The sequence below is a fragment of the Melanostigma gelatinosum genome (genome assembly GCF_949748355.1).
Source record: "Melanostigma gelatinosum genome assembly, chromosome: 5".
In the NCBI taxonomy this organism is placed as follows: domain Eukaryota; kingdom Metazoa; phylum Chordata; class Actinopteri; order Perciformes; family Zoarcidae; genus Melanostigma; species Melanostigma gelatinosum.
Genome location: NC_136638.1, coordinates 4,138,116 through 4,153,710, shown reverse-complemented (window position 1 = coordinate 4,153,710; position 15,595 = coordinate 4,138,116).

Sequence of the window (15,595 nt, the reverse complement as noted above, 5' to 3'; positions counted from 1 at the left end):
TTCTATCATGTGTGAGAAGTGTTTACTGTACTCTTTTAAAGTTCCGAGCTGAATATAAAACTCTATATATATAAATCTATCTATATCTACTTGTTCTGAAGGCGTTCTAATCGTTTGCTGGGTTCCACATTCTGATTCAGAGGTTTTGTTGAAGTGCCTCTGAAGGAGGAGCCACACAAAGAGACAGAACAGCCTTAGCAGATGTTCAACTCAAGTTCTCATTGTTCGACATTATGTCACCATTTCTTTTCCACTTTTGGATATCGATAAAGACCATGTCTACAAATAAAAAAGGAAATAATAATTTAGATTGAAATCCATGGTAATTCTGTGTCATTGTAACCAACTTTAAGGGTCCATTTATAAAGAAACAACTCAAACATGGCTAAATGCAAGTGGTGTTGTACACAATGCAGTGGAATGGAGTATACACACATTTCTTTCTCACACATTACGAACACAAACACACCAAAATGCCAACAATAAACTGAAGAGAAGTGGTGAAACGGTGGGGTCTGGTGTGCTTTTATTGAGATGCATGTCTCCAGAGAGGACGGCTGCGGTCAAAAGGACGGCTCCTAACTGCGTGAAATGATCCGGAGGAATCGAAGTGTCAGGCGTGGTGAGAGCTGGTGGAATCCTCTAAAGGCGAAGGAAAGGTGCTTCCACGCTTCCTGCCTTGTCTCCTTTAGCAGAGGAGACACTGACCCGTCCTTTGTGAAAGGACAGGAGATAAGGACACTGGAGGTCTGACTCTGTTTCGGATGGAATGAGTCAGGAAGGAGTTTGTTGTTTTCTAAGTGTTATAAATAAAGTTGATTCAAAAACGTCCACCTTTGCATAGTGTCAGTACAGTCAGACTCTTTGAGCTCTGCTGTCTTTTCCCGTGAACTCTCCTTTCCATCTTTTCTTTTTAGTCATTTGATTATTTGCAGATTTGTCGGGGAGGTTGAAGCATAATCACGAAGGCATTGTGACCTAATTGTGTGATCCTATTGAGGGAACCGGTTTAAGAAGCAAATAAAGCAACTGATTACCAAGAGACTCACAGAGGCAGCCTCGGGCCCAGGCAGGACAATGACCAACATGATGCACATACTACAAAGTATCTCGTGTCGTCAGCAGTTTTCATTGATTTCAATACAATATTCAGTGTTTAAAAACATGATTAAGACTCCATTGTGAGGACTGTGCATCAGTGAAAATGAAGTATTTACGTAAGAATCCAAACTCTACAGCCAAGCATTCAATAAACATAATGCATGAAAGCAGACTGGTGGTGAGGGATGTATGCAGACATGGTGAAGGAAAAGTTCTCTTTCTGATGTTTATAAAAAGCATGAACGCGTAAGCAGCGTGTTAATCCTGTGGCGGCTCAAGGGCAGCACATTTATACGTGAAATGATTTTTCCATTAATGTGATGAAGAGGAAGTTGTCAGGTGTTTTAATTAGTTGGATCAGCCCAGCGCAGACATGTTTCCACTTCACCACCTCGTCTCTATAATGGACTGTCCGTCCTGGTCACATCAGCCGGTGTGACCTTTAGATGTTTGAGTTTGAAAACTCTTCAGCATCTCAGCACAAGCGCTTCGATGTATCTTCTTCAGCCGGTAACTCGTGCTATTTTCTCATTTGATTTGTTTTGCCCAATATCACAATTAACACATTCTGCTCGGAGGGCTTTCCAATCTGCACAGCACCGACTTCCTCTGTTCAACTCCCCAGACAGTCATGTGGAGAAAGCTTTTATGTGAGTCTGAACTCCTGATACCAGAGGAATGTGTGCAGTTTGGTGGCTGTGAGTCACTCTATGTGCATGACTACAGAGTGTTAGGGCCAGGCATAAGAGGCAAACCTGTACTTTACTTTGAAAATGATTTCTTCTCTTTATCTACTTTATTCTTGACATTTTGACTTTAAAAAGTCCTCCTTCCATTTCTTCCCTCATGCCCCGATCCTCATTTACAGATGGTATTGTGCTGTTCTGCAGCATTTACCAGAGAGACAAACACGTGGCAGACTTTTATTACAGGCCCAGACTTGTCGAGACGTTTTTAAAATTGATATTATATTTGTATCCTTCCTGTCAAGCAGCAGGTCAGGAGCCTTTCGGCTTCCCGTACGAGGTCTCCAGTAATACACTCTATTCTCTCCATCAGCGCCACCAGAGTGTATTGATTGTGCCGAGTGATTAAAAGCTCCCGGCGCGCTAATCTGCCCATGAAATGAACACTTGTGATTACTATCCCCTAAAAACATGTGATGATCGGCAAACGTGACCTCAATATGTTCAGTATGTGATTCACCAATGAAGAAAAAAATAACCGACACACATTCTGTAATCTGTAATCATTCCTCTTTACAACAGCCATGTCCATTTAGGAACTCTTGTTGTGTGTTCTCGTCCGTCTGACAGCCATGCTGCGGCTGTAATCCGAGGTAGATTGTGGTATTTACACATGCTGGTGAACCAATAATGCCGTGGAGTTCAGATACACATGCTAAACCATCTGTAGTCCTGCGTAATCTCACAGGACACGCTGGATATTCATTCTGATTTGTTCACCTGATGCCAACAAAAGCACACTATCTCACTGTTGTTGGTGCACACCGTTACAAGCAGCGAGGGAGGAGACGTCTCAGTCTTTCTCTGTTTGTCTTCAGAATGTCATTGTGATGTAAAATTCAGGATGACAAACAGGGAGGCGCGGCGGTGTGGTCCTTTTGTTGCTGCGTAATGAGGGCAGACCTATCGGAGCAGCGCCGCTTAGATTGAGGACAAAAAGTGGAGCGGAGAGCGAAGTGCAGAACAATCATATCTGGTTTCTTGTTAAATGGAAGCCATTACGTTTGACCTCCACTCGACGCTAATATCTGTCACGAAACGAAAAGTTTTCATTCCCATGTATGCACACCAGGCTCCGAGTGAGAAAAAAAACCAACAGAGTAGAATGAAAGATTATTTAAGAACAAAGAAAAGGGAGGATTTGAAGAGAGACGGACGGTGAAACGGAGAGCGCGGCGTCTTTTGTTCTACTGGCGGTGAGCCGGGGGAGCCGGGGGAGGGGCTGACCGTGATCGTGACTTTCAAAGTCACTCACTTCACAAAGGCAAAGCGGATTATAGGAGTCAGAGTTCTCCTCTTTTACAGATGCACACTGGAAGAGTCAGCTGCTGGTGTGGACTCTCTGCGTGGAGGCTGGTTCTGGACTCCTCCGATGAAGAGTGACGGGATTCGAACAGATCTCAGAAAGACAGGACAGGAAACTGTTCTGCTGTCATTCGGGTTTCCTGAAGTCCCTGAAAGCAAACGTTCTGCATCACCTTCTCACTCTGAGCGATGGGGTGAAAGTTGGAACACTTTTGATTCCGGTGATACATTTCCTGATCTCAATAGTTTTCTCTGCAGGAGGCATTATGTTTTCAGGTTGTCCGTCTGTCTGTAACTCTGTACGCCTTGGGCAAACTTCTTCAGATTTTCACAGATGAAAACACACGAGTTTAGAAAGACTGTCTTGGCAAAACCGTCCCCCCTGTTCTAAACAGTTTAGACCAGACTGAAGCAGAATTTAGTTTCCTCTCACTTGCCTCGCAGGGCTTCCGTAGGTTGCTGCTTATTAAACATTTTGATGACCAGCAGCCCTTCAATGGACCTTTTTGTTTTTGGTTCAAAATCATCCAGAGCAGCTTCTATTATCCTTTTCAGCAGTACAATCTGGCCGATAAAAGATTCAAATATCAGAAAAATTGAAGAGTCAGACATGTGATATTCTCCCAGACCTCTCCTCACATGCTGCCCCCTCCCCACCTCCTGTCTCCTGGGCTCTTATCACTTGGGTCTGGGTTTACTTTGCTCCTCAGTGTGTGTGTGTGTGTGTGTGTGTGTGTGTGTGTGTGTTTGTGTCATTGGAAATTATAAACCGATGAGCCTAAAATAAAAGCAGGATGTTATCAGAGATGTTACATGGTGGAGCCAGAGTGAAAAGTGGGTTCTAATTCCCTCATTTTTCTTTTTCATCGTCGTCAATGTCTTGCAGATTGGTAATGATCCTTTCACAGTCCTGTCATTCTCTAAAAAAAACATGTGTGCAGCTGGCAGTTAAATTCTGTTATTTCTGGCGTTGAACTAATAGCTTCTATAGAGTCCATCTCAGATAGATAGACGGTGTGACACGGCTTCATTGTTGGCTCTCTGTCATTGGGTGGCCTTTACGGCATATTCTCTTTGGACATGACAGGATATTTACAGAAAGAACCATGATGCTGGTGTGACATCGCTCACCTGGTGCAGCAAAGAGAGAGACGAAGGAATGTTCTGACAGAGAGGAGGAACACTTCTCTCTCTTCGGCTGCTGATGGATTTAAAACGTATTTGCTGTTGAAACCTCAATCAATGACCACCAATGATACATTTTCCCTATAAATATATACATCATTCCACAGCTGCCATCTGAACATCTAAGTTACAAAAGAGGATCTGTGAAACTGCCATAGCTCTCTCACTCACACACACACACACACACACACACACACACACACACACACACACACACACACACACACACACACACACACACACACACACACAGCAATCAGTACAGATGACCAGAGTAGTTGTAGCCCACGGCGCTGATAATATCTGTGGATCATTCCCACCCCTCCTCCCCACTCCCCAGCTTAAAAAGAAAACACACACACACACACACCCACACACACTCTCTCCGCTGACCCCGAGTGTTCCCTGCTGCCCCGACATGCCCGGTCTGCACTGGCTCCAGCCCACATGCCCTCAGGGGGGAGAGCGTGGGAGAGCAGAGCCACCCACATGGAGGCTGCTTAGTGTCACCGACTGCACACACACATCAGTGATAAGGACGACTTGATGTTGTAGTTTGGTTTTAATTGAGTTTGTTGGCTCTGGGCTGCAGTGGGTTAGGGTTTGTTTCATTCACAGAAGCGTTTGAGCTTCTGCAAGACAAATCAATAACCAAAAATAGTTTCGATTTTTCTGTCTTAACTGTAAGTAAGAAGTAAAATGTATTTATAAAGCGCTTTTCACAGACATTAGTTGTTTTTTTTTGCATTTGTGTATGACGTCAAACTTGTCCCGTGTGATTCCAGTGTTCCATTTCATACCTGCCTCTCAACAAGACATCGGACCAACCTAGAAGCTTCCCTTCACACGCTTGGCCAACATTTGGAGTTTGTGACCTGTGGCTCCCTGAATGACCCTCTTCTGCGTAGATCCACAGGGATCTTTGCTGAAGTACAATTTGAGCGTCTCTCAAACTAAGACAATCAGTGTTGATGATCTTAAGCTCGATGACAATGCCTTCCTGAGACGATCCAATTGGGATTTGAAAGGGGTTATTCAGCTTCAAAAGGATCATTTCATTTTCAGCATTTGGCTGAAAATTTGTTTGGATATGCTACATTAGACACTGGTCAGCATTATGTTTGTCTTTATTTCAATGGGTTCACAAATAGATTCCGGATAACTGCCAAGAATTCTTCTTTTTTGGTGTATGAGGTCTGTCTCATACCAAATTAAACCATCCCAGTTGTCAGGAAAGAAATGTTGTGAACATTTCTGTAAATCACAGATGCGGTCGGAGCAAATGACGTAGTAGAATGAGCGGCACGCAGAGCAAGTGATGTAGTATATTGAGTGACCATTGTTGAAAGCTATGTGGTGTGATAACGAGTAACAAGAAAGACAGTCCACAAAGGCGGGTGGAAATGGTGGGGATGCTTCAAACAAACACAGAGACACCGCTGCTCCTCTTTGTGACCCATTTCTTACATAAATGAGTCTGCTGAGGGCGGTTGTTGTTTATCTCATGGTAGTTACTTTGTTGTTTCACGTCACGTTGTTTCACGTCACGTTGTTTCACGTCACGTTGTTTCACGTCACGTTGTTTCACGTCACGTTGTTTTATGATGTATTTTGCATAACGTTGTTCTACGTAACGTTGTTCTACGTAACATTGTTCTACGTGACGTTATTCTACATAACGTTCTATGTGACGCTATTCTACGTAACATTGTTCTACTTGATGTTATTCTACGTAACATTGTTCTACTTGATGTTATTCTACGTAACATTGTTCTACGTGACGTTATTCTACGTAACATTGTTCTACATGACGTTATTCTACGTAACATTGTTCTACATGACGTTATTCTACGTAACATTGTTCTACTTGACGTTATTCTACGTAACATTGTTCTACATGACGTTATTCTACGTAACATTGTTCTACTTGACGTTATTCTACGTAACATTGTTCTACGTGATGTTATTCTACGTAACATTGTTCCACGTAATGTTCTACATTATGTTATTCTACGTAACGTTCTACTTGATGTTTTTCTATGTGATGTCTTTCCACATAACGTTGCTGGAGTTGAGAGAACTGTATTGTTTCACAAGCAGCCGGTTGACAAGCTAATATATAAACCTATAAAAAGTTAAATCATTGTCAAATGGCAGATGGTGGGCTCCAAGATTGGATTTCAGCGAATGTGTTTATCCTCTTTTACTCTCCACACAGACTGTTGCCCTTCATTCACCCAAAGCCTGATTGGACTTGATTGATCAATACTCCACTGATTCTGCATGTGAATGCATATCAATGCAGAAACTGTTGGAGATGAGGTTTTTCCAAACATTAACCAGTTCTGTTGCCCGTCGCTCACCAATAGTTTCACAACCTTAACTACGTGGCATTTTCTATGACGTACACTGTGGTTTACAGAAGCGTACATAGCCAACAATTTCTTCTGCCGATTCGGTTGTTCGCACACAAGTCAATGCACCACATAATAGACATAAATACCCAGTCTGACCCGACTGCTCAGGTTCCCTGCTCAACAGTGTTTACACAGTGTGCAGCTGGACTGCAGAGAGTCCTGCGGGTCTGCGGCCCTCCCTTATGAATCCCTTACAAATATACAAAGAAGAAGAACTATACAGAGCACATTTCAATTGTATTTGAACTCATGTAAAGGTTAAATGACAAGGCATACGGTTGTAGTTCTTATTTAAGTGTGTGTCTAACATCCCTACTGCACAGTTGGCATGAAAGGATATTGAACACATGACTGCATTGTTTTTCTGTGGGGGTGTTCCTGCTTTGCTCCACAGGGTGAGGGAGAAGAATGGATGAAAACACATTTCTTTACATCTGAAATAAATCTCCTCGACAAGGTGAAGTTGACTCAATGACAGTTTCTGAGAATTTATTCAACTAAATTCATCTTAAGTATGAAAAAAAACCTGAATTCAAGCTCTTTATTCCATTTTACACAGTTTTTTGCAAGCAAAATTGTAAGTTTTTTTCTCAAAATATACAATTTACATTAATCTGATGGTATTCAATTCAGACCTGACATGTTACAGAAATGTTGCGTCTGACCATCTTGACTTTTACTGAAAAATGACCAGAGTGCTCATTCAAACATGTGACCAACATGTAAAATGTTGGTCACATGTGTGTGTCTGAAAGTGTGTCAAAGCAAACTGTTTGCTGTTTGCATTCAGCAGAGGCTTTTTTAAAGCACACTGTTGCAATGCAAAACAGTTTAAGAAAGATCTTAGCAACCATTCACAGCTCAGCAAGGTGTCCCTCGACTCAGTAGACACTGTCCTCTCCGTTTAGAACTCCATCTCATCCCATCTCGCTGTCTCCAGTCTGGCTTCCATCAGCCGTCAGTCCCTCCCTGTTCGGTCTCTGATAATGAAAGGCAAGGGAAATGCGTTGATACAGCACATTTCATACCCGAAGGCAACCTAGTTCTTTATAGATTGCACAAGAAACAGATGATGAAAACAATAAAAGCAAACAAACTAAATCACAAGGAATAAATACAATAAAAGCACACAAAAGAACAGGGAGGTCTTAAGCTAAGTCTCAGTTCTTCTGGCAATTTCTTCCACATTTGAGAAGCTTGAACACTTGTTGAGCTTTAACTCGGGGAGCAGCCAGTGATCCAGAGCCAGCCCACCTGAGAGGTCTGCAAGGTTCATACTGGGACAGGAGTTCTGATACATATCCAGGACCTCTACCTTTGAGTGATTTATGGACAAGCAGAAGGATTTCGAAGTTGATTCTATGAGGAATGTAGGGATCTGAGAACTGGAGATATATGCAGAGCCTTTTTGAACCCTGGCAGCAGTATTGTGGATCAGCTGAAGCTGTCTGATTGCTGTCTTAGACAGACCTGTGAACAGTCCAGCCTGCTGGAGATGAAAGCATGAACAAGTCTTTCTGGATCACGTTTTGACATCAAGTCTCTGATCCTTATGTATGTTAAGGCGGTACAACGCTGATTCTGTCAGTGACTGAATGTTACGTGTGACATTTAGAACTGTAATATAACACGGAGGTTTCGAGCTTGATTTGTACTCTTCAAGGACAGACTCCCTATTCGTTGGCCCCAAAAACATTCGGCCTCATTCACTATGGCTGTAGAATTGTTCTTCTTTTGTGCACAGACATAAAATTACCACCCGATTCATGACATGTGGCACCAGCCAATTTAGTTTTACCCACCGCTTGTATGTTCGTGAATGAGAATCCTTAATAAATGTACATGCTGGATAAACTATGACTGCCAGGCCCCCATTTCTCTATGTCAGGAAATACGTTTTCAGAGAAGTTTATCACTGAGAAAGAGGTGTTTCCAAGAAAGAGACAAACAAACAAAAAAACACAACTAAAGAAATTGAGAAAATAGTGAAAGGCATAAAAAGCGGACTTTTCTGAATTGTTTCCACGGAAGTAAAAATGATATGTCAGAAATGTCCTCGTGTCCCCTGAGATATGGGCTGTGGTTCAGGAAAATAAGAAAGAAAAAAAAGAATAAAAGACCATAAGAAGAATTAGGAAACAGGTGGGGAGGATGAGCACCACCTGATCTTTCAGGTCGAGATGAGACGAGTCAGTTATTGTTGAAACATCCATAAGAGTGAGATATGAGGCTGAAAGAGAGGACCTCCAGCAAGGACTTTCACCCAGAGGCCATTTATTTCATTATTGTATTGGGGCTGTACCGAATAGTAGAAGCTTCATTCATAACCTTGACATTTTAATTCTAAATCAACATTTGAATGCAGCACAGCTTTTTGTATGCATACCTATTCTTATTGCCAATTCTGTACTTCTGCATAATTACAGATTAAGATCAGAATACAGGAATATTATTAGTAATGGGAGAAATACGGGGGGGGGGGGGGGGGTCGCTGGGGTCCAGATTTCTTCTTTTTTTTTGTGTGATAACAGTAAAATAAGACGACAAATATTCAATGCTTCATTCAAACACATGGAAGCTTTGAAATATATATTATATTTGAATTATGACAATACTTGACGAGGATGAATAGATATTTAATACATTTGGCCGATGCAAGTAAACTAACGGTTTGAAATGTTGTCTATTGAAGCCGTTATTAATGAATCCGGCTTTAATATGAGAGGCATTTATTTAAAAGGTGTGTGTTTACAATACCATAGCCGCCCGGGCCGTTATCATTTGTGTGTGTGTGTGTGTGTGCATGGTCTGAGGCAGTTGTTGGGATCTGACCATGTGCTTTGAAACAAAGGAATCTGGGCCTGCCGATTCCTCAGGCAAGGCAAGCCCCCCCCCCCCCCCCCCCCCCACCTGAAAGGATTTCACACTCACCTGTGAAATCGGCACCCAAACGCAGCGCTGTTCTCATTGGACGAGCCCAGGGATGCCGAGGCGGGACTTCCAGTTTTACAACAGGATACCCCCAAAACTATAAAACCCCTGAGCTCCCTCAGCTCTTCGCCACTCGATGTCTGGAGGTTGGCAAGGATGCTGCTCAACCATATGTATTCATCATAGACCAGGGTTATTGACTTGGCTTTTTATCTATAGATCTATAAATGCTTTAAATAGTGACATTTGGCAGCTTCACTTTTTAATTAAACAACCTTCCTGGGTGTTGAAGAGTGATGACCCTGACTCCTGAAGTGGGTAAAGTTACAGAAGAGCTACTCATGAAATGCACCAAGTTCACAGATACTAAAGGCGACTGAACCTCACTCCAGACCAAAGTAAAACATTGCCAGCACTGCTATACACACATGCAGACATGCATGCAGGCACATGTTTGGGAAGAAACAGCCTCTAATTAATGTAACGTACGTCGCTGGGCCTGTGCAAACAAACAATTCTTACATGCACACTCGCATATCCACAGTCATTCCTCAGGACTGACCGCCATGTGACTGGACAGCTGGAGAAGCAATTTGCCAGAGTTTAAGGTGGCTTGTATGTGTGTGTGTGTGTGTGTGTTGCTGCTACAGGAATAAATGGTGTGGAAATGACCAATAACTAAAACACTCAACGTGAGGCAACATCCACCTTCTATGTTTTCATTTTAAATGCGTAACTTATACGCCTAGCGTCTACACTACTCCAGCATTTGAGACCCCTAAAACGACGTTTAGACGTTTGAAAATGCTGCTGAAGCTGTTTTAGTTTGAAACCCACAGAGTTGCATTTTAGTCTGGACGGAACAGAGACCTTTGAAAACAATGACACAGACACCCGCATTCGCTTCATTATTTGGGTCTTAGCCGTCACCACGTGCCCCTCCCTGATCCGTCACTCCCCTATCACGTGGTCATCAGCCTCGACTACCAGTGGTTGTTGGACATGGGAATTGTCCATCAGGCACATGGAGTACCATGCGCATGCCTAGTGTACATGAATGGTCATGTGATAAGCGTTTTTCAGGTGTGGTAGGATGGGCAGAAATGTGTCTGGACGGAGATCATTTTAGTTTAAAACGGCGTTTTTAAACAAAAAACATAGTATTGTGGATGTAGCTGAACATTGTAGGATGTAGGTGATTAGTCTGGAGCCTGAACGTTAAAGACACAATGAGTTGGATATTCCTAAAAATGTATAGTCGTAAAAAAGAATCCCTTTCAATCATCAGTTATGAGCCTCCAGAAGTGTGGCGGTGGCGGTTTCTGCAGAGCCCTCGCTGCCCTCGTCCTGGCTTTGCTTATCTTTCCGTGTTTCATGGCGTCAACCTCATGAAAAAAACGTAGCGACCAGATGTAATGTTGTAAGCATGCGTCCAAGATGAAAATAGCCATTTGCTTATTCAATGAAAAATAGTCCATGAGGCTGTTTCCAGATCACAGGCGATTGCATATTCCTGGCAGCTATAGCGAAGTCCAAGCTGCACTCAGACTTGATTTATTTATTTACATTCAACAGCAGTGCTAAAAAGTTCTGACTCCCTTCTCTAGCTTGTTGGCTCAACATTAGTAAGTGCTAATAAATTAGCACCGCTTGCTGATACCGCTTCGGCTCAGCTCGCTCGGATCCTTGCCCGAGGTTATACTTTAAAAGAAGGACCAGGTTCCAGGTACTATCCACTACTTCTGCCAATAGAAAACCAAAAAAGAATGGAAATGGGGCATGCATGTCAGGATGCTGATCTCAGCCTCTGCTGCTCAGGTTTTTGGCCATTCTTTTTTTTCAAATATGTCTCGTGTGAGTCTCCAAACTTCATGGAAGTTGTTGAAGCTGTTGTCCTCCTTTTAACTTCCCAGTGCTGATGAAACCTATTGCCCAAGATTGTGATGTTCACATGTAATTCAGTAAAAGCTATTTACCGACATGTAATGGTCTGGAAACGTCCAGTGCCAGACGACTGACAGAAATGGATGACACTGACTGTCTTCATTACATATTAAGTGTAGTATCAGCCTGATACCGGGCCACTGCTTCTCCCTACTTAGACGTTATGTGTGCACGCTCTCACGCTCAGGTCTCCTTGCACAACTTAGATTGATTCACTTGAAGGAAACTATTATGGAAAGAACAATTGACATGTCAGTCCTTCGAAATGCTTCATCCATCACTGTCCAATGGCCTCATTAGTACTCCACTATAAAGGAAATCCTAATCCAGCCCCGGGGGTAAAGAGGCTGCAGCTAACTGCTTTGTTTCATATGGAAACTCGTATCGATACTTTCCTCATTCACTCGCTCAGTCGAGCGAGGCACAAACACAGGAAGTGCTCCTACACCCACACACACACACACACACACACACGCAAACAGATGCCCACACACACACACACCTGAGTGGAGACAACTACAAGCCATCTGCAATCGCTCGGCAAATTGGTGGAAAAAAGCTAATCAACAGCTTGTCCGACTGCTCATTACTTCTTCATTATGGAGCGGAAACAAACGCTCAACACCTGAGCTTAGAAGCAGGCTTCTCATCGAGGCAGACACACACACACACACACACAGTCTGTTGTCTCTCTCTCTGTCATACAAAGAAAGAGGGGCTGATGGACAGCTATGGCGGCTCAGTCCCTCTCTGAAAAAAGGCAGCAAACAACCTGTTCCCGTTAAGTATGCTCACAGCGCCAAACTGGCACCAACAGCGTCAGCGCGGGGCTCCGCACCCACCTGCCCAGTCTTTGCCCACCTGGTGGCACAGGAAGTCAGCTCGGCACGCCGTGAAACAGAAGGAAAGATTCTGCACTGGAGTATTTCCTTTTGGAGTTTTCATCGTACACTGAGCACATCCCTGAAAGCTGTGGCCAACACGTCACCGCTGGAACATCTACAGTGAGGGAGCAATCGAGGTAAACCTGAATATTTTATTTTTGTAATGTATGATTGGCAGAAATGGAATATAACATTCGTAACCATGTCATTAGTGTATAATAACCTGAAAATAAGAATGGTTGTGTCGTCGTCATCTACAGAGGGAGCGGGTCCTCTCCACGGAGCAGTTCATTTGTATTATGCTTTTTCTCAGGTTACAGAAGTTCATCCAGTAGCTGGTGGATACCTGGTTGCCTTCAATAGTAGCATCGACAAACTGTATTGATTTTTAAACCATAACCACAATCTCTCTTTCACCCAAAGAGGTTTGAGTTGCCTCCACCGAGCTGTGTTTGCCGATGCTGCAGGAAGAACACACTGAACGCTGTGGACGGCCAACATTGTGCACATGTGTTCTGTAGATATCAACAAGGTAAATGTAAATGCAAGTGACATTGTGTGTGTCCCCAAAACAACTTCACCGCTGTGACATTATTGCATACATCTTTGCTGACAGGAAATAGGAAGTTCTTTATTACATCAGCTGTGTAATTTGATGTAATGTAAGTAAAGTAATGACATAACTTAAAAATAAGTCAACGGTGTCTTTAGATTTCACAAAGGACACGAACAGCAATGTTTGATGCAACTGTCAATTGAACATCTTCATTTTCCTTTAGGCTCATTAAAAGCTTTCAACAGACTTTGGATAACCTTTTCTTTCAGTGCTGTGATTGTTATTACATAACATTCCTAAGTCACAGAGAAGAGTCTGCCTGTCATTTGCTGATGTTGTTCAGTTTGTATTTGGAACAACGATTTGACGTCATGTAAATGAAGTTCACTTTTCTCTTCTCATTCTAGAATCACCTCCATTTGCTGTTCCAGTTCAAACATCTGGTGCACAGGAGATTATGTCTCAAAGATCCATGTAAACAGCACTTCATCTTACACAACCATAACCCCTCCATCCTGGAGATGCACACATTGTATCATACAGTGCACACGCAATATCATAACAGCCCACATTCTCTCTAGCAGTGTCAGTAACTGCACGTCTGAGAACGCCATGCTCTCACCAGATCTGTGCACCACTTACTTTGCTCCCAATTGAGTAACCGTCTGTGAAGCAGAAGCCCTCCTACTCAGGCAGTGTTTTAGTGCTCTTTGCCGCCCTGCGTGAGGCGGACGCTCAAACATCTTCCAGTGAGCACACGCTGTCTCGGCTCTACTTGGCAGCGGAGGAAATATGATTCATAGGGCAGGATGTCTTCTCTGTTTAACCCGGGTTTACTTTGAACCACAGTCGTGATCAATAGGAAGCATGAGCATAATCCACTGGCCTGTATTTGTTTACCTCCTTCACACCAGCCTTTAGTAAATATGGGTTCATTTCTGAGACGCTGCGGAGCACAAATCAAACTGCATCTCTTTCTTTCAGCGCTTTCCATGGAAAATCTATTTGTGTGTGTGTCTGAACAAAGTCTGGATACATCCTCCTCCATGTTGTTGCAAATACCCCAGCAAGGCTGACTATTACTCCTTATGAAAGATGAATTGTGCTGATCATTAATTCAACCTCAAGGCTGACGCTCCTCTGCTGAGAGCCCCTTGATGTTACGTCTTCACTCCCCCTCTCTTTTTGGTTCATGACATAGATATAATCCACTGAGAGAGTGAGTGTGTGTGAGAGAGAGTGAAAAAGAGAGAGTGAGTGAGTGTGAGTGAGAAAGAGAGTGAGAGAGAGAGAGTGAGTGAAAGAGAGAGTGAGTGTGAGAGAGAGACTGAGAGTGAGTGAGTGAAAGAGACTGAGAGAGTGAGTGATAGTGAGAGAGAGAGACTGAGAGTGTGAGTGATAGTGAGAGAGCGTAAGTGAGAGAGAGAGACTGAGAGTGTGAGTGATAGTGAGAGAGCGTAAGTGAGAGAGAGAGACTGAGAGTGTGAGTGATAGTGAGAGAGCGTAAGTGAGAGAGAGAGACTGAGAGTGAGTGAGTGTGTGAAAGAGACTGAGAGAGTGAGTGATAGTGAGAGAGCGTAAGTGAGAGAGAGAGACTGAGAGTGTGAGTGATAGTGAGAGAGCGTAAGTGAGAGAGAGAGACTGAGAGTGAGTGAGTGTGTGAAAGAGACTGAGAGAGTGAGTGATAGTGAGAGAGCGTAAGTGAGAGAGAGAGACAGAGAGTGAGTGAGTGAAAGAGACTGAGAGAGTGAGTGATAGTGAGAGAGCGTAAGTGAGAGAGAGAGACTGAGAGTGAGTGAGTGTGTGAAAGAGACTGAGAGAGTGAGTGATAGTGAGAGAGCGTAAGTAAGAGAGAGAAAGTGAGAGTGAGTGAGTGTATGAAAGAGACTGAGAGAGTGAGTGATAGTGAGAGAGCGTAAGTGAGAGAGAGACTGAGAGTGAGTGAGTGTGTGAAAGAGACTGAGAGAGTGAGTGATAGTGAGAGAGCGTAAGTGAGAGAGAGAAAGTGAGAGTGAGTGAGTGTGTGAAAGAGACTGAGAGAGTGAGTGATCGTGAGAGAGCGTAAGTGAGAGAGAGACTGAGAGTGAGTGAGTGTGTGAAAGAGACTGAGAGAGTGAGTGATACTGAGAGAGCGTAAGTGAGAGCGAGAGAGTGAGAGAGTCAGAGAGTGATAGTGGGTGAGTAAGTGAGCGAGAGAGTATGATAGTAAGTGAGTGAGTGAGTGAGAGAGAAAGAATGAGTGAGAAAGTAAGTGACAGAGAGCGTGAGAATATGAGAGAGAGCGTGAGAGAGTGAGATAGTGGGTGAAGGAGTGAGGGAGAGAGTAAGTGAATGAGAGAGTGAGAGAGTAAGTGACTGACTGAGTGTGAGATAGTGAATGAGAGAGAGTGAGTGAGATAGTGGGTGAGTGAGAGAGTGACTGTGATAGTGAGTGAGTGGTTGAGAAATAATTGAGAGAGTGAGAATGAGAGAGTGAGTGTGAGAGAGAGAGAGGGAGAAAACTGGCCGATCAGCTCTCCATATCAG